This window comes from Pogona vitticeps, chromosome 5 (genome assembly GCF_051106095.1).
Source record: "Pogona vitticeps strain Pit_001003342236 chromosome 5, PviZW2.1, whole genome shotgun sequence".
Lineage (NCBI taxonomy): Eukaryota > Metazoa > Chordata > Lepidosauria > Squamata > Agamidae > Pogona > Pogona vitticeps.
In genome coordinates, this window is record NC_135787.1 from 98,080,654 (window position 1) to 98,103,185 (window position 22,532).

The 22,532-nt window shown below is 40.2% G+C and overlaps 1 protein-coding gene across 6 annotated transcripts in view; it reads left to right on the forward strand.

Moving 5' to 3' along the window:
• NTF3 (neurotrophin 3) overlaps positions 1–22,532 on the forward strand; it is a 125,885-nt gene that overhangs the window by 54,573 nt on the left and 48,780 nt on the right. Inside the window, exon 2 of one of the 6 annotated variants that reach the window (XM_020785752.3) lies at positions 14,735–14,787. The exons of the other annotated variants lie outside the window; for them this stretch is intronic. The gene's annotated coding sequence lies outside the window, so the exon portion shown is untranslated. The remainder of the gene's footprint in view (positions 1–14,734; positions 14,788–22,532) is intronic. 6 annotated transcript variants of the gene reach the window in all.

Consider the following 22,532-nt stretch of genomic DNA (forward strand, 5'->3'; position numbering starts at 1 on the left):
CAGCTTGTCTTAGAAAAGGATACAGATGGGGCATTTTACAGGACTATAGATTTAAAGTATCATAGAAACCCATACTGTATAGGAGAAAATAGAATCAAAGATGGCCTGAATACTGGAAATCTGCTGTGATATTTGACAAACAGCCCATCCCACTTTTACTTGAAATGCCGCCTTCCAAGCCAGTGTGTTATCCTGTTGAACTATTTCTATGGTCAGAAAATTCTTTGCCATACTTCATTGAAACGCCCTTCTAATTTGAACCCAGTGGAATAGGTCTTGCCTCCTGAAGTGACAGGAACCAAATTTGCTTATCAAGGAGGTGACAGCAAATATTACAAATATTTGAAGACGACTTTTGTACTAATTGCTTAATCATCTCTTTTCTACTTGAAGCACTGGCTTTTTGTTGTTGTAGGAAATCAAACTTCTCCTGAAATAATATGAACATTTGTGAGGGGAGATCTCATTTCTTAGTCAGCACCAGTCCGTTACTTGGCCCACTAATGGTTGAGAAACCTGGTGACCTCATGTCCTTAGTTAATATTCCCTGCATATTTCTCACACTGGAGAGCATGAAGGAGGGAGTCATTATGATGGATTCTTGCTGGGGAGGAGATTAGATGATATCTCGTCTGGGAGGCTTGCTGCATATCCCTTAGCCAAATACCCACACAAAATCCAGATTTGGCTTTTTCTTAGCTTCTTCCCACACTCCTATTTTCTATTTTGAACTGAATGCCTAGTTGGGAACCCAACTGGCAATTCGAGCCCTGCTGACCTTTTCTGCCAATCTTTTGTAGCCCTGTTTCTTCAGCTGTAATGGATGTTCCCTTAGTTCAGAGCAATCTTTTGTTCAATAGCAGAGAATGTATCTGTGTTTCACAGTTATTTTGGGGTTAGCAGTTATGTGAGGGACTTAGAATTCTCAGTAGCAGTTCTGGAGTGGGCAGAAAATGAGAACACCAATTCCCTCACCAGGCTTCAAATCCTGGGATTCCATGGGATGGAGTCATGGTAATTAAAGTGGAACCACATAGCTATAATTTTGTAGTGTAGGTACAGCCATAGAATTCAAAGGTCACTACCTCAGCACATATGAGGGGTTTACACGCATGCACACACACATGCATATTAGGCATTGCTTAATGCCTAATCCCAAGACTGTTAAACACTTAATGACTGTTAGTTAAATGTGTGTAGCAATGTAAAATACTTGCTCCCCCTGTTGGCACAACTAGGAAGTCAATATATACGAAGTATGGTTTGCTTTTAATGCCTCCTGAAGTAAACAAGGTATAATTATGTATAATTACATTATGATTGTAGCTTCTGCAGTGTGAATGAAATTTGTAGTTGCTTTTATAGTTACAGGTACCTCAGTAAGTTGAATGAAGAAATACCACATGGCTGAATTGCTGGCTTTTGCTGTAGCCCTGCAATCTGTACTATGTGCTGAGGAGCAGAAGAGATGAATGGGAAATATTTTCTCAAGGCAAGGGTGGGTGATACATCAAACAACTGAACAATCAGAGTCAGGAGCTAGCTTTCAACCACATATGGGTCTTCATCAGGTTGGGCACCAAGGAGCTGGGGTGGTACATCAAAAACATTAATGTTCCAAAAATTATGGCGACTCCTTTGTTTAAAGCAAGTTTCAAAATTGAGGCTGCTGTGGGGAGGGGGTGTAGCTTTCATATTTTTACCTCTGGTGGTCTGGGTTGGAATACGCGTGCCTGAAGATTGGTACCTGAAAACTGTGCTACAGTGGATACCTCCTGGACAATAGAGAAAAAGCTGGTGTCAGACACCGAAGGAAGATTTCAAAACTTTTAATGTTCCTTGGAATGCTGCAGGAAATGTTGCAAATGATCAAGTTGACTGGAGAATACTCACTACCAAATGTGCTCTTCACAGGACCTAATGATGATGAGCATGAAATCTTCCATGGTACATGACTTACATAGAATAAATTGATAAAGGTGTGAAGTGCCATGTTCTTCTTTGCACTCACAAAGAATTGCATTGGTTCGAAAATCTCATTTTCTTAAGTTCACTTTGGTTCTGCCAACTCCAGTCCATAATTTATTAAGTGATTTCCAGATAACCCAGTTTTCCATGTAGCCAGGACCTAGACTTTCCTGGGATTCCATCCATTTTAAGAGGTGAATAGTTCTTTCTTTCAACATTATGGGCCTGGCAATTTCTGCTGTTCCTTCAAGATTCACAGATGCCCTGAAAAGAATTTTTCCTTGATTTTAAACCAGGAGGGATAGAATGGTAGCCAAGAATTTATACACATTTTATATACATCCTTTGAGTCTTCCACTGTTAGCACTACCTTCTCCATATGTCATTGGGTGCAATGCCTGCTAGGTAGCTCATTTTGTCAACAGGCATTGGATTAAGGCATCCAGTATTGATTCTACAGTTTTCACTGATTGCTGTGTCTACCTCTTTTGCATAAGCTGAACTATACTGCAACTGGGTTGGTGTATTTGCCTGCAAGGTAGCAGATGGCCAAGACTGTAGATTTTAGTTGTGTGCCTCAAGTGGTTCCCAGTAGCTTTCAATGGATATTTTTCCTTGTGGACACTTTTGTGATTTGTATTTCGTTCAAAGTAACATCTAGGTGTTTGAGGTGAAAACAATGGTCTAGTTAGCCACCATTCCAGATGACCTGAAGTTTTCAAGATGCCTTCTTGTTTCTCATTTGGAAAGTATGCATTTGAGTATTTGTAGGGTTAGGTTTATGTTAATTTCTATCATAATATGCACCAGGTTCTTCTAATACTTCTGTTAGAAGATGTCCTACATTTGAAAGCTTTCCAACTCAGCAGCAAGTGCAGGATTGTCAGCACATAACGAAGTGCCTTGAGGAAATGGTTAGTCAGTGGTGTAGATGCTGAATAAAATAGGAAACAGTATGATTTCCTGGGGTAGATCCATCAGCTTTGTTGTCCCTGAAAGTTGACAAAAAGTTTTAGTTGTGGTTTTAGAATAGGTAGCTGTGCTAGTCTGTATTAGCATATCAGGCCAAAACAAAAGAAAAATAAATAATAAAGAAGACAGAAATGTTGTGATTCCTTAAAGACTTATGGCTGTTTTTTAATGTGAGCTTTTCTGGACAAATCAACTTCTTTAGTGGGGGTGAAAGTCCCCACTAAATTATACCGTTTTTATGGCAGGATTAGATGATGAACAATGTCATAGTAAGTCAAGAGGACAACAAAAACTAACCCAATGGTTTTCTTGTTTCAAAGCCACCCCCAATGTGTTGTGCTGAAAGTAAAATTTGTGCTATATAGTTCATCCTAGGTTTAAAACCATCCTGTTGTGGATGAGAAGTGGTCCAACTACTTCCATTAGGCAGTTAAGAACAGTTATTTCCTGGACGTTGTAAAGACAACATTGTAGTGAAGTGTTTTTTTTGAGTCGATGTTGTTTTTTTTAACCAAGTTTCAAAATAGCAATCATTTGTGCTTTTCACCAAGCTTTCAGAATGAAAATAATTAAAGGTATTAAGGAGCTACTTTTTATTATTTTACTAAAAGTTTCCATCTGTTCTATGCAGATGCCATCCAGACCTGCTGCCTTACCATTTCAGATCTGTCATAAATGAGGAGTTGATGGGCTGTTTGGTTTGCTGATATATTTGCATGAGGAAGGTTTTTAGTTAGGTCATTGTTAAGCCACTTTAATAACCTCCATACCTTTTGACAGTTCCATAATATGTTTATTTCATGAGTTCTATCCAATTATCTTTTAGTTTCTGAGACTGAAGAAATTACTCACTGCCCTTCAAAATGGTCACTTTGCTCAGGGAATGTTTGAATAGTGAAAAACAATTATTCGTTTGGGTGATAGCTTCTGATGTTCAGCCATGGAGGCAGTTGGTTCCATATCCTTAGGGCATGAACAGTTGGGGTGACCCTTTCACTGTTCTGATTGAATTGGTCACAAGCCTCTGAGGCCGATCAAGTGGTCAATATAAGTCCATCTAATGCTGTACAAAACGTCTGCCAGTTGGTTTGTAAAAAAATTATATCTTTTGTGGAATGATATGTTGATGGTTGGATTGCCACCTTGAGTTGGCATATTATGGGCCAGTGCTTCATATTAGGAAATGGAGCACATATTGACTTCATACACTTTTGGCTATAGGCTCACTAGCAAATATCAGGTCCAGGCTATAGCCATGTTGCCATCTTCCACTTGAAAGTTGGGGAAAGTTTGCTGTCATGAATAAGGGCTATTTGGGATGTTTCTGACTATTTTAGCACTCATTCTCTGTTGTTATAATCAAGTGCATATCCCCAGATGCTGCTGCAGTAATTGAAGCTCCTGACTATAAAATTTATTTTGGCTCATGAAAATTATTCAGGGTTTTAAAGGAAAATATTGCATTAGGTGTTTATAAATAGAGGATACCATGCAATTACTTAGCCTCACCATTATTATTTCTATATCATCATATTCTCTGACAACAGTAGATAATTAAAGTTTAAACTTGATTAATATATTGCTTCTGTACTCTCTGTGGGGTCTCTCATCTACAAGTCTCATGCTGGCTATTTTGGGACATTGATGACTGTTACTATGTGTTTCCTGAATGCAAACTATATCACAGTCTTCTGCCCTGATGGAACAGTTCTTTAGGTGTTGACAGGTGCTTTAAGTTAATAAAGATTATGGTTAGATTTGGCCCTGGCAAAGGATCTTTTATAATTGGTAGCCTCTTGCAGATCATTGTTAAAATCATAGTCACTCATCCAACAATGTTTGTGCACTCTAGCCACCTAGAGTGGCCCGGTGGTCCAGATAGGCGGGGTATAAATCAAATAAATCAAATAAATCAAATAAATCAAATAAATCAAATAAATTAAATTAAATTAAATTAAAATAAATAAATAAATAAATAAATAAATAAATAAATAAATAAATAAATAAATAAATAAATAAATAAATAAATAAATAAATAAATAAATAAATAAATTCATTCACATTGGTGTTTCTGGAAGGATCAGCCAATAGGTGATGGTGTGGCCCAGGGGCCACACCAATGTCTTCACATTCTTCAAAAAGGCTTCCTAAGCTGGTTTGACTTTTCTGCTGTTTGTGCTGTTTGACACTAATGTTGCCTGCCCTCTTACATAACTTTGCCCGTTCCCTTGGTTCATGGAATCCTCCCCCTAAACATGTCCATAATGCTTGTCTCACTCACTCCTCCACTGTTTTCTAAAGCTCTACTTTTGGTATGTTGTATTTGTTTTATCCTCTTTCATTTCCATCTCTCATCTAGAGTGGTGACAGATCTTGGAATATTTTTTAAAATAATACTTGTTTGGGTGGACAGTAAGTATCTGCTATTTTGTTAACAGTCCCCCCATCTGCAAATGTGACTCGTTTCATTGCTTGCAGGGGTATAGTAAAGTCAGAGCTTGTGGGATCAAAGCCCTGAGAGTTTATGAGTAGTGGGAAACATGACACCATCTGCCATCCCTTTGCTCTGTTTTTGCTTAGCTACAATTGCCACACTATTTGGGAGACAAATGGATTTTTCCAGGGATCGTATATTGTTACAACCTATCCTTGTACTTGAGGTTTCATCTGGAATAGACAGTTAAGAGATATTGTTACTAATTTGTTGATTTTACAAAATGCATGAAAATGCTTACCAATTTCTTCAGGTTCTGAATAATTCTATAAGTAACTGTTACTTTCTAGCTCAGGTTGGAGGATATCCTGAATGATGGAGAATGTGACCAAGATAACTACAGTGGTGCCTCGACTTACAAATGTCCCTACTTATGATCATTTCAAGTTACAACCAGCTCTGGCTGCAATATTTTGCTTCTACTTGCAACCGGAGCTTCCACTTATGAACAAAAAAAGGCAGGGGGGAAAGGTGGGAAATTAAAATTGCTAACTGTAGGTGGTGACAAGGATGCTTCCTTGTAGCTCTTTTGCCCCTGAAAGTTAAAGAGTGTGCATCGTCGTCGGAGGCTTGGGATTGCCTCCTTCTGTGACCGTGTGTGTGTGTTTGCAGGGAGGATTCGGTCTGCCTGCTAAGGTAAGGTGCTGTTTTCTGCTTATTAAAAACTGTTCTGGGTGTTTTTGCAGCGTGGTTTTGAGTTGGGGGAGGTTATATTTCTGTGCTGTGCTGGGTCTTGCGGGGTTTGTTTGTTTGTTGGGTTCCCCCCCATTTCCGATGGGTCTTGGAGGATTTGGGTGTTTTTTGGAGTTTCTTTTTCAACTTCCGATGGGTCTTGGGGGGTTTGTTTGTTTTTTGGTTTTACCCCCATTTCCAATGAGTCTTGGGGGGTTTGGTTGTTTTTGGGCTCCCCCCCCATTTCCTATGGTCTTGGAGGGGTTGGTTGCTTTTTGGGGGGTTTCCCCATTTCCTGCATGCTTCCCTTGCTTTTTCCTTTGTTTTCTTTGCATTTCCGACCGGCTCCCTTTGTTCTCTGTGCATTTTCCATCTGCTCTGTTTGTTTTCTGTGCATTTCCAATGGGTCTTGCATGCTTGATTGCTTTTCTTTTCTCTCTCTCTTTCTTTGGCCGGAAGGGATTAATTGCATTTCAATGCATTCCTATGTGAAATGGTGCTTGAACCTATGACCATTTTGAGTTACGTCCATCTTCTGGAACAGATTATGGTTGTAAGTGGAGGCACCACTGTAAAATTTAGATGCATGGTTATAATATGAAAAAGCAGGTTGCCTTGTTAGTCTGTTGTAGCACAAGAGAAGCCAGAAGTCTTGTAGCACCTTTAAGACTGAGTTTTTGTTTTTCATAAGCTTTTGTGTGCCTAAGCACACTTTTGGCCACTTGAAAGCTTTCAAAAAAATAAAAACTAGTTAGACTTAAAGGGGCCACAAAACATCTTGCTTATCAAGTCAAAAACCTCTATTGGCATCTGAAAAGAAAAATGTAACACAACATGCAACAGTCCTTGCATGGATGAGAAGTGTATGCCCAGTAAGAAAGGAAACAAAGAGGACGAGTGGCATAAATATTGATGAAACATAGCAATATGAACATAATTCATTTGAAAGAACAGCTAGACATCAGCAGAGAGGCTTTGGCACACCTGGGAAGTTGTTGATTACATCTCATGAGGGCAGAACAAGAACTTTGTTGGAAATTGTGACCTGCGTCGCTGTATTAATAGACTGATATATTTGGCCATCTGCCTGGTATAAATCTTGTTCTCTGCTAGCAGGAGAGAGTACAGAATTACCTCCTCTGATCAACCAGGTAAACTAGCAAGAATTCACTCCAAATTAGATGCACGGATATCATTGTATACGATACAATAAGGAAGCATATGTGCTAGGCACTCAAGGGCCCCAGAATTGCAAGGGCAGAGCCGTGTTTCCATTAGTTGGGAGTTATATCTACCATATAGAACATTAGAAGGAAGTTCATTGCATCTTGCGAGAGTGAAGGCACACTGTTCATGTGGGCTCTCTGTAATACAGTATGCAGATAGCTGGCCAATTTGTCAATGTGTAGAAGGAGTTGTAAATTTAAAGGGGACTAAACTTTACAGGCTGCCCCCAAAAGGTCATGCCTTTTGGTGTCCAAAAGCCTAACTTATAGCAGTCTATACAACTGCATAAACGATAGAGCACCCAAATGGTCTAGTGAAATGCCCAGAGTTTGAAACTTTTGAATGAACAGTTTTAGGCAGGGAAAATGGAAGGAGCCAGACAGGATCCCCCTAATTAAGGAGTCTTTGTCTAGTGGAAAACAAATTCTCAGGCAGTACTGAAATTGTCTCAACCACGCTTGTGTGTTCAGTCTAATCCGGCCTCCAAGCACAAAACTGCATATGGCACACTGTGGGGAACAGCAAATATTTTGTGGAGGAAAAAGGCCTGGAGTCTTTCCACCGAAGGGTTGAAAGTGTCAAGCCAAATTGGGATCCCATACAAGAGTTGGGAGACAGCTGTAGCTTTGAAGACCCTCAGGATGGCAGAGATGTTTGCACTGCCCCATGAATTAAAAAAAGCAAAGTATTGCTTGCATAGACAGCCTTACCACTTTAGTAATAATGTGGCAATGTCTGGCCCATGAGTTGCAATAGTGGAAGTTTAGTCTTTCACAGGTTGGATAGCTTTCCCGTAAAATATCCAAGGTTGAGGTTTCCAAGCCTTATTGAATACAACTCGTTTGGATTTGCCATAATTAAGGGCTATTTTGTTACAGGAAAAATAATTGATGGATTTTGCAATTAACCATCTTATACCTATCTTAGTACATGACAGGAGTACCATATTATATGCATATAAAAGAATAGGGACTGCTTGGTGTCCCAATCTACGACAATGACTGTTCACTTCCGAGAGGAAAGGAGCCAGATCATTGATATACAAGTTAAATAGAGTAGGGGCAAGGACACAGCCCTGCTTGAGTCCTCTGTTGATGGAGATCTCTTCAGAAATATTGTTGTGGCAGGATCGTTGAATACGGCAGGTGTTATCCATATAGAATCTCTGGATTAATAAAAGCAATCTCTTGTCTAGGCCAGCATCCTGTAGCTTTATCCACAGGAATTCTCAGCCCACCAAGTCAAATGCGGCTTTGAGATCTAGGAAGCCAGCAGTGTGTACCACCTGCTTGGCTATAAGATGGGATAGTGCCAAGGAGTGGTCCATGGTGGACATGTCTGCCCGAAAGCCTGCTTGCTCTGGGCCTAGTATGTTGTTGTCATTTATCCAGGCAGTGAGCTGATTCAATAAGTGATTAGCATAGACCTTGCCCACTACCGACAGCAGACTAATTGGTCTATAATTGTCTGGTAATTTCCTGTTGCCCTTTTCGTATATAAGTAAAATTATGGACTGGGTCCAGGTCTTGGGTATCATCACAGACTTATGCACAATTGTAAAGAGCTCAGCCAAAATTGGTGCCCACCATCCTACATCTGCTTTAAATAGATCTGGGGGCAACAGGTCAGGGCCAGGAGCCTTCCCAGATTTCAGTCTATCTAATAACTGCTTGATCTCTGTGGTTGAAATGGGGCCAGTCTGGTATTCCCTTGAAGTTGTTCTTATCAAATAGAGGAAAGTTCTTGCAGTCATCGAAGTAAAGTGACAAAAGTGCTTTTCCCATGTAAATGATGGAATTAAGGGGATTGATTGGATGAGTTTTCAACTGAAAAGCCCCTGAGATTACTTCCCAAAAATGTTTGGAGTTCCCAGGTTTAATAGCTTTAGACAGCATATCCCAGTGGGCTGCTGTACAATGTTGAAAACTTAGTTTAGTGAAAACTGCAAGTTGGCACCTAACATTAAAATAGCTGATGAGCAAGATAGGACAATTAGCTTTCTGAAAGGCACTGTAGAGTTGACACAGCTCTTGTTTCAGCTTGAGGCAGGCCCTGTTAGGCCCCTCAGGAACGCCACTTGCATGGTGTATAGTTGGAGGGATAAGAGGCTGTCCAAGACAGACTACAGTGGGGTCTCTACTTAAGGACGTCTCTACTTAAGAACAATCCAACTTAAGAACAGCTCCATTTGCTAAATTTTGCTTCTACTTGAGAACAGAAATCCAAGATAAGAACAGGAAAAAAAAACCTTTCCTGCTCTTATTTTAACTTTAGGTCATCTTAGGTTTAAAAAAATAAATCTCCCCCTAGTGGTATTAACGTATTAACGTATTAACCAGCTTTGCATTAGTTCCTATGGGAACTAATGCTTCAATGTACGAACGCACCTCTACATAACAAAAAAACAGCCAGAACGGATTAATTGGTTTTCAGTCCATTCCTATGGGAAATTTTGCGTCAACTTAAGAACGTTTCAACTTAAGAACACCATTCCAAAACGGATTAAGTTCTTAAGTAGAGGTTCCACTGTAGTTTCTATGGACGGAAAAGAGCAGATACGGATTAAATGGTTTTCAATGCATTCCTATGGGAAATGCCGATTCAACATAAGAACTTTTCAACTTGAGAACCACCTTCCAATACGGATTAAGTTCTTAAGTAGAGACCCCACTGTATTAGGCTTTCAACAAAGATCTCATATCTATTTATGTATGCCTGCAGTGTGCAGACATCAGCATCTATGGATGGGCTCATTAATTGGCCGCTCTGCAAGTTATCATCAAAAAGAGTTTTTGTAGCTGAATCCCATTTTTTTAACTGTGGGGAGTGGTTTGGAGTATGAACATGGTCTTGTTTTAATTGCTCCACAGGGTTTTGTTTGATTGGCAAGAGTGCAAAGTAGGGGCAGATGGTGACTGAGGGTTAATAGCCCAACCTTAAATTCAAGCACAGTGGGAAGAGCGGAGCAGGTATTAAAATGTAATTGTCACACTCACTCTGTGGGGTGTGATATGGGTAAATTCCCCATCAAATTTCAAGTCTGCTGGGCCATTAGAATACTGAAACTAGCAAGTAGTTGTCCTGCATGGCTGATTTCTTCATCTTTAGAGAGTCTTATCCAGAGAAATGGTCTGGCAAAGACTCTCAGTCTGCAAGGTCATACATTGACCTCAGGCCCTGACTCCACCCTGGCATTAAAATCCCCAGCCACCAAGTTCCAGGCTTGGAGAAACCTAATTTCAACCATCTCCAGCACTTGAAACAGATAGTGCCACTGGCGTTCTCAGTCAGGTTTCCTTTGGGAGGGGGAAATATACACATTTACTATAAGTAGCTCGTTAGTAGAGGTCTTAATCCTACTAATCAAGAGTTTGCAATAGCTATTATACATAAATATTAGCGCAGAAGGATTGTGCAATGCAATCAGCATGCCTAGCCCGCCAGAAGGGCGGCCCTTAGTCTTGCATTTGGTAGTGGGAAGGGAAAAAGGGTTAAATCCTTCCAAGGAGACATCGTGATTTGACCAAGTTTCCTGGAGGAAGATGATATCTTGCTCCAATAAAAGTCATCTCGTCTCAGGGTCATAAATTTTCCCAAGCCATCTTGCTGCATTCCAAGAAAGAAACCTTAAAGGGTGGGAATTGTTCTCGAAGTAAGGCAAATGCTGGATGTCAAACCAACTGAATGGTGGAATCAGGAGGTGGAATCATCACTTCACTGAGAGGGGTCATCCCCATCACTAGGGTTGAAATCATGGCACCCTGTTCATTCCATGTGCAATGGTGTAATTCTGACAGGACAGCACCATCAGTTGTGTTATATGTGTCCACCATCGTTGTTTCTTGGGTAGGAATAATTGGAGTGGGGAGGGAGCCAGTAGGTTGAAGAGGGTTGTCTAGTATTTGGATGAGCTGAGATCTGACACTATCTATGTTCTGCATAATCTCCCGTTGTTCTCCCAAGGATATGCTCCTGAAAGCCTCAATGGCATTTTGAGCAAGGGCCTCATCAGCTATATCCAATTGTATGAGAGGAGAATAGTCTGTTTGGTCTGCAGTGTGGACTTCGGGTGTAGCCCGGTTCAAGCTGGGAAGTTCTCATTCTGCTCCAGATGTGGGGGGCTTTGGGCTGTAGCAGTTACTTGATTGGAAGGGACAGTGGAATGAGGCATGATTCCCACTTCATGTTGGTCTGTTGGATGTGTGCCCAAGGTGCCCTCACCATTCCTTTTATGGGACAGTGGAGCTTTTTCCAAGTGGGCAGTCTGGGCTGACAATTGGGCAAATCTTTCCACATCCCAAGAGAGATGAATACAGGCGTCACTAGGCACTGGGCATTTTGTATGCCTGCACAGGCTGGCCAGTTCTGGGGCAGCTATTAAGGAGGTGCAATTGTCACTCAGATTAATATCAGTGGCTGTGGAAGGTGAAGGCAACTTCCCTGTTCAAGAAGGGCGGGGAGGCAAAAGAGGTCTAGGAGCCACTTCATGAAAGACTCTTTTAGTTCTTATGCAGAAGGTAGACAGGCAGTTGGTCATCCTGGAAAGCACCATCGGGATTACGGGGCTAGAGAATTTTAGCAGCAGCCTTCTTTGTGCCCAGGGAGCAGGCAGCCTCGGATCCATGTGAAGAAGGCAGCTGAGAGAGTGTATAATTAGCGTTCAACTCCACCACCTCCCCTGGTTCACTGGAGTCTTTGCAATTTCTAGACAGAGCTGTCTCAGATGAAGAGTTCATGTCACCGGCTCAAAAAATTTAATCAAAGTACTTCCAAGATGTATAGGAGGGAGCACCTTAGAATGTGCTGGATTCACTTTGGAGCTGGAGCTGCGGTACGTCTAATAGTATGATGATCTGCAGAACACTATGTTGGCTGCCCAGTTAGTTCAAGTAGATCAGCAAGATGATCTAGTTTGGAGAATATTGCTATCACTGCTTTGCCTGTAAGCACAGCATAGTCACCGAGGAGGTCAAGAAGCTGAGTAGTGGAAAGATGCTCTTACTCTAGGGTTGAGGGTACTGTATCATCTGAAAATTCTCCTGGACAATCCTGGGGGCCCTGTAAGGAGGAAAGCACATCACCCTCCATCTGAGGGTTTGGAGGCAGTGATGATAGAGACCCTGCAATGGTGCTTCTGAGAGGGCTGACAGGTAAATTGTTGGGACACGCCCATCCTCCCATGCCGATGGATCAGGCACGTAGGTATGTAACTGGTTGAGAGTCCGGCCGGGTAAGTTCCCCAGGTATAGGGGACCTATGCAGGCACCTACCCAGGGCCCCATCCAGACTTTGTTTCGGGCCAGTTGCCACGGACGGGACTGACGGGTTGGAGTCTTTGGTTAAAGAGCCAAACTTTATGAGCTGTTTTGAGGGCTTAAAGTGAGGGGGACTGTGCCGAGAGAGCTCATTGTCTTTTTTTTCTGGTTTATCTGATGATATGAAGTATTGAAGTGTGTGGATGGAAGGGGCGGTCTCCATAGTATGTCTGTATAGTTACAGTTGAGATGAAATATGCACATGACTGCACTTCGGTGCCTCTAGGAACTTAATTTTATCAGGATTGGGATTAATGACAGATTGGAAATGAATGTACGTATGTCGGCAGGCAAGTCTTGAATTCTGCTACCAGACTGTAATTTAAAGAAAGTTGTTTACTTAATGACATTTATTTGGGGGGTCTGCTTATTGTATAGGTAGCAGCTCTTGTCCCCAATTTTTAAAAAAGAGAGGGGGTCAGGAGAGAGAAGCCACTTTCTTGGGGACTTCTATTTGTCTGATAGGTTTTCTACTCAAATAAATATAGGATTCAAAGATGGGTACCTGAGACATTGCATTATGTCTGCATTCTTTGTAGCATATTTGAAACCAATTTAAATGCTAATTATTTGATTCCCGTGCAGAACTGGACAAAGAGGTTTGACCGTACATATGTTGCTCAGTAGATAAATGCTTATTTTTCACTCCTTGCTATTGCTGTCAAATGAATCACAAAATAATTTGAAAATATTGGATAGAGTTTCAGTGTAGTCTGGGCCTGGAAACTCACTGTTAGGTGGTGCTGGTGAAACCTTATATATCTCATAAACTTTGAAAACCGTATTGGGATCACTGTAAGTCAGATATGATTTGATGGCCTGTAATAACAGCAGCATTATGAGTTAGTGAAAACATATTTAAAATTTGAAAGAAAGAAAGAACTACCCCTTTATCATTGATGTGTTCACTGGCCTTTTGATTTTGTAATTAATGTAATTAATTGTAATTGTAAAATATAATTAATTACATTTAAAAATAACTTTTAAAGCTTTGCTTTTATCATTTTGCTTTTCTTATGTCCCAGTTGCTACCTAAATGAAAATGGACATTTCTTGTCAAGTGTAATTTTGACTTTTGATGTTTGTTTTGCCAACTTCCTCTCATCTCAGGAACAAGGCTGACACTTTGAATGCTGTATTAATTTTACATCTCATTTGGAGGTGACCCATGTCCTCCACCAGTTGCACTGGATGGATTTATGTTACCAGAAGGTGGAAATATATAAGAATAAACAAATGCACATTTGTGCTTTATTTTCTATTCTGTTCTTTCTATTTTGAATCTACAGTTGTGTCTGGGAGGGCCTCATGTTTGCCTGTAATGCACTTTATGATTCTGGATCCATTCATCACCTAGTCAAGAATGCACTGTAGTCATTCAGCGAAGGCAGTTGTGGGGCTTGCTATTAAAACTCTAAAACACTCCTTGTCTTTGCATACTGTTCAGATACTATAAGCATGGGGAGTTATACCTTCTGAGCATGGGGCACAGTAAACCTCTAGCCAAAAAGTTGTAGAAAAGGGTCTGGGTGAGTATCAGCTCATAACTGCAAAATTTGGGAGAGATGTGCCCTCCGTGGTCCATGAAGTGACTGTGTGTACAAAGTACATTCTTTTGATGTGGAAAAGCACGGTTATATTTTGTTTGGTTATAAATATAGCAGCTAGGCAGGCACTGCCTGGAAAGAATATTCGCTCCATGGGAACAGCATCACACTCAAAGCCCAGGACTGCATCTCTATCTGGTCTCAAAATCTATAATTTTTCCTTCACTGACCAGATTTGAGCTATCTTCATCTCATTCTTCTACTTAGACTTTGCCCAAAAGTTCAATAGTCTCTTCCAAGCCTACCAGTAGGGTGTGGATTATTCAGCGGGCCAAAGTGGTATTTGTTCTTATGAACTAGTGTTTACTTTGGGTGACAGAGTAATGTACAGACTTAAGAGATGCTTAGAAAGCAAATACTTTTATCTATGTGTATTAAGTGTAAAGAACACATAATTAACATTGTTATCCTCGCTGTACAATGCCATCTCTTCAGCTTTCTTAGTGTGAGACTATTGACTAGCTGAGTTTTTCTTCCAGCCAGGTGGAGGTGAACAAGATCCTTGCCATTGTGAACTCCTCTGAATCTTGAGGTAGGGTAAGATGTTTGGAAATATGCAAGTTTCTGTCTCATTTCCCCCCCTCCACCCCCATGATTAATTGGTTTTACACTTAATGGTTTGTGTTTATAGCCATGAGACCCAAGAAGGTAAGGGGCACCACAAACCAACTTTGACATAGGATTTGCTCTGCAACTGCATTATTCATTCCACGGACTATTCCAGACTTCTCTGAAAGCTACTCATGAGGATGTGTATGTATTTATTCTTATGTGTCCTGACTTGAATTTGAAAAGGACTAAGCACCTAAAGAATGTGATCAGAAATGAAAGAAATTTTGTATGGTTAATTGTTTTGCTTAGGAAAAGGAAAACAGTGTTGTCAGTAGGGCTTGGTTTATTAATGAAGCCCACCACAAAAAGCAATTTTTCTATGCACAATTTAGGTAACATTCACTTCAGAAAGCAATTTGATCTGAGTCCTGAACCTCACCCATATTTTAAGCAGTTGCCCACAGTCTCACTCAAAGGAAAATAGAACTGTTTCCAAAAGTTGTGAGAAAAATTTCTCACTGCAGTTTTTGATGGATGAGGAAAACTGAGGAAGTGGAACACCAGAGCTTCATTCCTCCCAAGACATGCCTAGGGATGGCTGTGGTCTGTTCAATTATTGCTGATATTCTTCCATATCATGGTGTAGGGCAGGTTCAGTTGTACACCACAGCTCTTACCTGAGGACTCTTACCAAGGAGATTTCAGAAGATGTATGGACCCGTAAAAGTACTTTAAACAATCACTGTGCAGTGAGGGACTGTTCCCACTCCTAGCCTGTTACACAGAGAAAAGTGTTTCTCATTGGCTCCTCTTATACCTGTAATATGCAGTGGCAGAATGTTTTATATAGTTTTTTTTCTCTCTGATCCTATACAAAATATGAAACTCCACCTGGTCTGCTGCCTCCACTATCCCTCTGAGCAAGCCAATGCTTGACTTTTCTTCTATTGTATGGAAGAGTTGCTGAGGTACTCAGTCTTAAGGTTGTAAGAATGAGTGGTGACATCACAACTCCAAGAGGTCTTGGACTGGATTATTTGGATCCAGGCCAGCCTGGGTTCAGTCCTGGTTTTTGGACTCAAGCAGCTTTGCCTTCCTTCATGGACGATCTACACTTGGAACTTGATGTGTGTATAAGGGTGGGACATCTTAGCTGCTTCTGTTCAACCTGTCACTACCGTTGATCATGGTTTCCTTCTGGGTCACATGGCTGATAACACTGTGGTTGTAGTACTGTTTGGCTGAACATTTGCAGGAGCTGGTGTTGAGTGACCACTGTTCAACCTAATGGCGGTTTACTTATGCCCTTCCTTAAGGCTCCATATGGTCTCCTGTTCTTTTTAGAATTTACAGAGAGCTGCCTGGGAAGGTCTTGTGAAATTTGGGTTTGGCCTCACAATTATGCTGATTATACCCAGCCCAGTTGCTCTCTCTTTTTCAACTGATGCAAAGCTATAGAAATCCTGTCCTGAGACACAGGATTCAATGAGGGACCAGATGTTGGGGAGCAAACTGTAGCTCAGCCCTAGCAAGAGAGATGTTCAATTGGCTGTCAAAAGGGCTGGGATGGAATTGGGATTATAACCTATTTTGAATAGGGTTGTGCCCATTCTGGAGGACCAGGTCCACAGCTTGTATTTATTCTTGGAGGCACATCATTCCTGGAAGCCAGGTGGCTACTGTGGCTGAGCTTTTGCCCAGGTTCAGCTTGCTATGGAAGGCAAATTTGGCCAGTGGTCCATGCCTTCATTACTTCTTGATTATAATACCTTCTGTTTGGGTCTGCTATTGAAAAGTGTTCAGAAGCTACTGTTAGAAATATGAAAACTCTCAGTTTCTGCTGTGTCGCTCCAAATCCCATTTGTGAACCCCTCTCCATTCCATTGTTTCTTTGTATTCATTTGTAAGACTTCGGAAATACCCGTTTATATACATTTCTCTAAGATATGTGTTTATATTTTCTCCAGTGTATACATTTTTTGTAAACATCCTCTCCATTTACTGAAGTGTGTTTGTACATATTTATCAATTCTTTGCATTTTTATCTATTTACATTTTAAAAATTCTTGCATAACTTGGAAACATACAGCAAGCCTTGCAGATTGGAAGATTTCTGAGGCTACCTGTGCTCTGTCTCACAACAAAAGATCTTGAAAGGCGTGAAACAGGTAATTTCAGTGAGAATCTCAATACCACTGAAATTCTTTTTTTCACCATCCCCTAGGGCTATGTACTTTAGAAATTGTAAGCACTTTGGAGACTGTATAACTTAGTCCTGAACAAACAGCACTAGCTTCCAGTTTGTTTCTGAGCTCAATAGAAAAAGCTGTTTTTCACTTATAAAGCTCTAAATGGGTTTGTATGTGATGGCTGAAAGACTGCCTCTTCCCACTTGAGACCACCCAGAGTCTGAAATCTTCATTTGCAGGAATATTGTGTGCCCCAGAACCCTGAGAGGTTATGTTGGTGAGTACAGAAGCCAGTAATTATTCTGTAGAAGCACTTGTGACATTTCCTCCCAATGAAGTCAGCCTGCCTCCATTTGTAAATGTATTATACTCTCAGGCTTCAGGCTTTTGAAATTGTTCTTAGTCTGCCTTTAACATCTGGGGTTTTTTTTTGTGGTCTGTTTTTATTTTGCGCTTTTATTGGACATCAGTACACAGGCTCTGTTAATCAATTCATTAAAAAATTAACTAACAATTACAAAATTGCCCCACCATGAACCGAACCAACATTTTAATCACTGTTAGTATTCTGGATATTCTTGGTCTCTGGGATTCACACTTATGGCTTGTTCTGCACCTGCTCAATTGTCCTCAGAATCCTCCAGAACCTAGAAAACTGTTAGCGCCACCCTCACACAATTATCTCCCAGTTCCATTTTGACCACTGCTGAAGCAGCCTTTCAAAGGTCATCCAGGACCTGATCTACCATAATTCTGCAACTACGATCTGCAAGACACTTTATGCAGACCAATGTGACACTGAACACTCAGAATCATTTCCACAGGCATTCATTTATCTCTGTGGCAAACTTCTGCCCAGCAGACGTGCCTTTATTGTCCATGCTAATCACATTACTCCAGTCATTCCAAGAACGTGTTATGTTATGAGAAAATAATTAAATACAGTGGTGCCTCGCTTAACCATTGCCAAACATTATGACGAAATCACTGTACGATGATCTTTTTGCAATCACAATTGCGATCGCAAAACGATTGTCTAAATAGTTTTTTTCGCTTTGCAATGATTAGTTCCCTGCCTCGGGAACCGATTCTTCGCAAAACAATGTTTTTTTTAACAGCTGATTGACGGTTTCAGAATGGCAGCCGGGTGCTTAAAATGGCTACCCACTGTGTTTAGGGACATATTCCTTGCTATACAGGCAGCAAAAATGGCCACCATATGGAGGATTTTTGCTGGACGGTGAGTTTTTACCCCATTGGAACACATTGAACGGGTTTTAATGCATTTCAATGGGTTTTTAATTTCGTTTTACGCTGTTTTTGCTTAACTGCGATTTTCCTGCAACAGATTATCGTTGTTAAGCGAGGCACCACAGTAATTGAAAGTGCTTGTGTCTTCTAGTGTGTCTTGACCTGGAGAAGAGATTGTCCACTTCATCTACTTCTAATCAACCTCCAATGAAAGTGTATCATTCTGCTTTGACTTTGCATTAGGCCTGTGTCTCTTTAGTTTGCAAATGGCCAACCTCTGTATTATTCTACACTTGAAGAAGAAATCAGCAACAAAACTCTTCTCATTTAAATGTATATATTTATTTTTAGGGAATTTTCTTCCCAAAGACAGCATGTTTCTATTTATTTATTTATTTATTTATTTATTTATTTATTTATTTATTTATACATACCCCGCCTATCTAATCATTTCGACCACTCTAGGCGGCTTACAACATAAGGATAACAAGTTCTAAAAAATTATAACAATTAATTAATTAAATGATTCTATAAGATGGGAAAAATAAAAATAAATCAAATAAAGAGAGAAAAAAAGGAAATGCATTTCTATGGGAAATTTGGATTCAACTTTCAAACTTTTTAACTAGTTCTGGGTATCTAATAGAAAATGTATTTTCAAAGGGTGTTGCAGCAAGGAAACTAACTGTGCCTCGTGACTTCTAACTGGATTACAGTACCTGCTTCCTGATTTCAGCTATTATAGTTTGTATTCAGTTTTTTTGGCTCTTCAAGAACATTGTTCATGGCTTTGTGTGGCCTAACCTGTTGTGCCCTGCATGCTATAAATGTTCAATAATGTCAGAAACCCGAGATTTGGTCTTATGCTGAGCATGTGCTACTGCTGGTGAATGGGATCAGGTTAAGCTTTGTGTTGCTGTTCTTTTGCATAACCTAAAGTAAATATGGAAAACCAGCTGTTAAATAGTTTTAATTCCACTATTTATCCTCCACACAACTAAAAGGGACCTCTCAATGCAGTGCCAGATCAGACAAACCATTTCTAACTTAATATAGGCTTGAGCTGTAGCTGAGCAGAGTTGCACAACAATCTCACCTGTCATTGAGACATTTCTATAAGCATGGGGAGGAGGTGGATGAAAGGAAATGTAAAATATAGGTAGTGTGGTATAGGTCTTATCACTGACTGATAATGGTCTATATGTACTTGAATTAAATTTATGGTACACAAATTTATGGTACATAAACTAGAGTTCACAAAGCTTTAAGTCTCTCCATTTGTTAATGACAGTGGTAATGGTTCTTAATGCCACTGTTGACTGCTGTTCACTTTACATGGTTCAAATGTTATTCTGTTATAATTTATTAAATATTTTACTACACTATTTGGCTCAGAATATATTCCCTGTTTTCGTCCTTTAAAAATTAGGTGTGTCTTAAGGTCCAGTGCATCTTATGGAGCAAAAAATACTGTATATGTTTTGACATAGTAAAATGTATTTGTTGTTTTCATTTAAAAATTGAGTTTTTTGGAAGGCCACATTGATCCCATCAGGCTTTTACTCAGTAGGAACTCATGGTATCTGTGTAGTGCAGCTGATTCTGGAGTCGCCAGGTAGAATAATGTGAAATAAAAATGTGGTTAGCTACTAAGAAAAACATGCAGTGAACAAGTCCAGTGTACTCTACCTAAGAGATAAGAATTCAACTAATCTTCCTTTACTTGATATCATCCAAGTATTTTGTACTGGAGTAAAAATAATATACCGTATATTCAAGTATATAGCCTAAGTGTAATATATAATAAACTTGATAAGATGGGAAAAATAAAAATAAATCAAATAAAGAGAGAGAAAAAGGAAAGAGGACAGGAATTTTAGTATTTGTTTTCCTTTCAGAACATTTCCCAAGCACGGACAACCAAAGATATTTTATGTCCCAATATCTATTTTAACTTGGGAGGATTAAATTAAATTTATTTATTTATTTAATTTATATCACACCCATCTATACCAAAGTCTACTCTGGGCAGCTAACAACAGGATCATGATGAGGGCAGTTTGTCTCACAATTATAAAATCCTTCAAGCTTTCTGGTCCTACCCCAGATATCAATGGAACATTTGTTCATAATACTGAGGTAGGGTAGTGCAGTGCACCCACGAGAAGAAAGGCCAGAACCACAGGAAATATTTCTGGACCAGGGCCAGGATTGGCCGAGGAGGTTTCTAAGACTGAAGGTATCCAAAATATAATCTGTGGGCACCATTTAGTAAATACTGGCTAGTACCTCCCCCTTTTTTTGTAGGGACAGAAGAAGGAAAATAACAACAAAAAAGCTAAAATAGGTGGAGGAGATCTCCCCACATTATCAAAATCACTCCCATCCATCCCTGCAGAGGGTATTTTTCATTTTACAAAACAAGTGGATTTGGGGGGTGCACAGGTTGACCCTCAAAGGTCTGAAGCACTGGGCATGCAGCCCCCAGACCTTTGGAAATGGCTCCTTTCTGTTCTAGGCCAGTTCTAGATGTAAAGATTGGCCTCCTATGCACAGAAGGAGAGATGCTGTTGCTTTTTGCTCCATCATTTCAAGGCCATAGTGCATGCAAATCAGGAGTGCAGCACAGGCTTCTTGGCTGTGTTAAACCCTTATCTTCTCCTTCCAAAGGTGTCTAATCTACAAAAAGTGAAACAGTTTTACTTGGTCTTCATTTCTGAGCCAGATGACCTTCCCATACCATTTGTAGATCTGAAAACAGCCATTCTTTCATTTGCAGATCTCTCCAAATTGTGTTATATGCTTCTTGATTCAAATATTGCATTCCCCAATGTGTATGTTAAAGGAGGTTTCCTACAAAAATATGTATATTGAATATGAACATGTTTGGTTTCCTTAAAAATCTGAAGACCTGGTACAGAAATGTGATGTACCCAAATCCATGTACCTGAATGCTTGGACCATATTAACCCTTCTTTAATTCAAGGGATGTCTTTACAGTCTCCTTATTGTTTCCTCCTGGAATGTGAAGAACATGGCATACTTTAGGAGCAAATGCTATTTGTTCTTTGTCAGAATTCCCCAGAATGAAAGGAAATGATTCCACCCATCTCTGATCAGCCACTAAGGAGGAAGAAACAGATTGCCTGCCTTCAGAGGAAGCTGGCCAGTGCATCTCCTAACAGATCACTCTTCTATGATTTCTGCCTTCCAGTCAAAAGGCATGGACTGGCACAGATTGGGGAGGAAGGACTTCTTTTAGCCAGATAAATCTTACTTTTGCACACTGTTTTGTGGAAGAGTAAGTTCACCCACAGTTTACACATGGAGAGGAGTCTCACAAACCCCATTGACCCAGCTCTTGGACCATCACACATGGAGCCAAGGGTCTGAAAAGGGTTGCTCACACATATACAGCTATACATGTGCGGGTACTGTATGCAAATTTGAATTTAATTTCTTATGGTCAAAGACCAGCACCAAACAAAAGAAAAACAGAATATCCAACATGCATTATGCCAAACACTGCACTGTAAAATTTAGTACTGCATTTGTTCACCAAATCCCATCATGCAATATCACTGACTGGATGGCACACCTGGTGCAAATATAGATGTGGAGCCACTGTTTGAACTTTCAGCTCAATGTGCAGATGTAAGGTCAGAAATGGAGCCAAGAGGAAAGCAAGCCCCCTCCCCACCATGAAGACATGCAGCCTCTTAGGTTAATGTGAGAAAAATGTGCCTCTTATCTGATGTTTGAAAAAGATTGCAGTGCAACTAAGTTGTGCAATTATCATCCTTTCACCTCTTTTTATAGAGGTTATCTGCACAGTTGCCAACAAATAATGAGCTTTTTCATTGTGTAATAATTGGATCAACCTTCTAATCCATTCAAGGCCAGAGGCTGTTCATGAAGATAGTTGTTTCACAGATGTACATTGCATGAACTAAAATGAGTTGTTTGCAATCTGAAAGCATACTTGGGGACAGGAATGGGTTAATTAAGTGAAGCCATTATTTACACTGAATTCACAAACCTGCTGTTTGCCAGCAAAGTTTTAAGAGCCTGTTGGCTAGAGTCATCTAAAACAGTGCATTTTGTCTGCAGCTGAAGGCAATGGAAAATAAAATTTGAAAGGCACACATGTTTACTAGATTTAAGAGGTCAAGCTCGTGGGGAATGGAATCTAGGGACATTTTAATTTTCATCTCTGCAGTCTACTTTTTTGGGTAATCTCAGATGATTGATGACTGCAACTAATAAAAGCCCTGAGAATATAAAA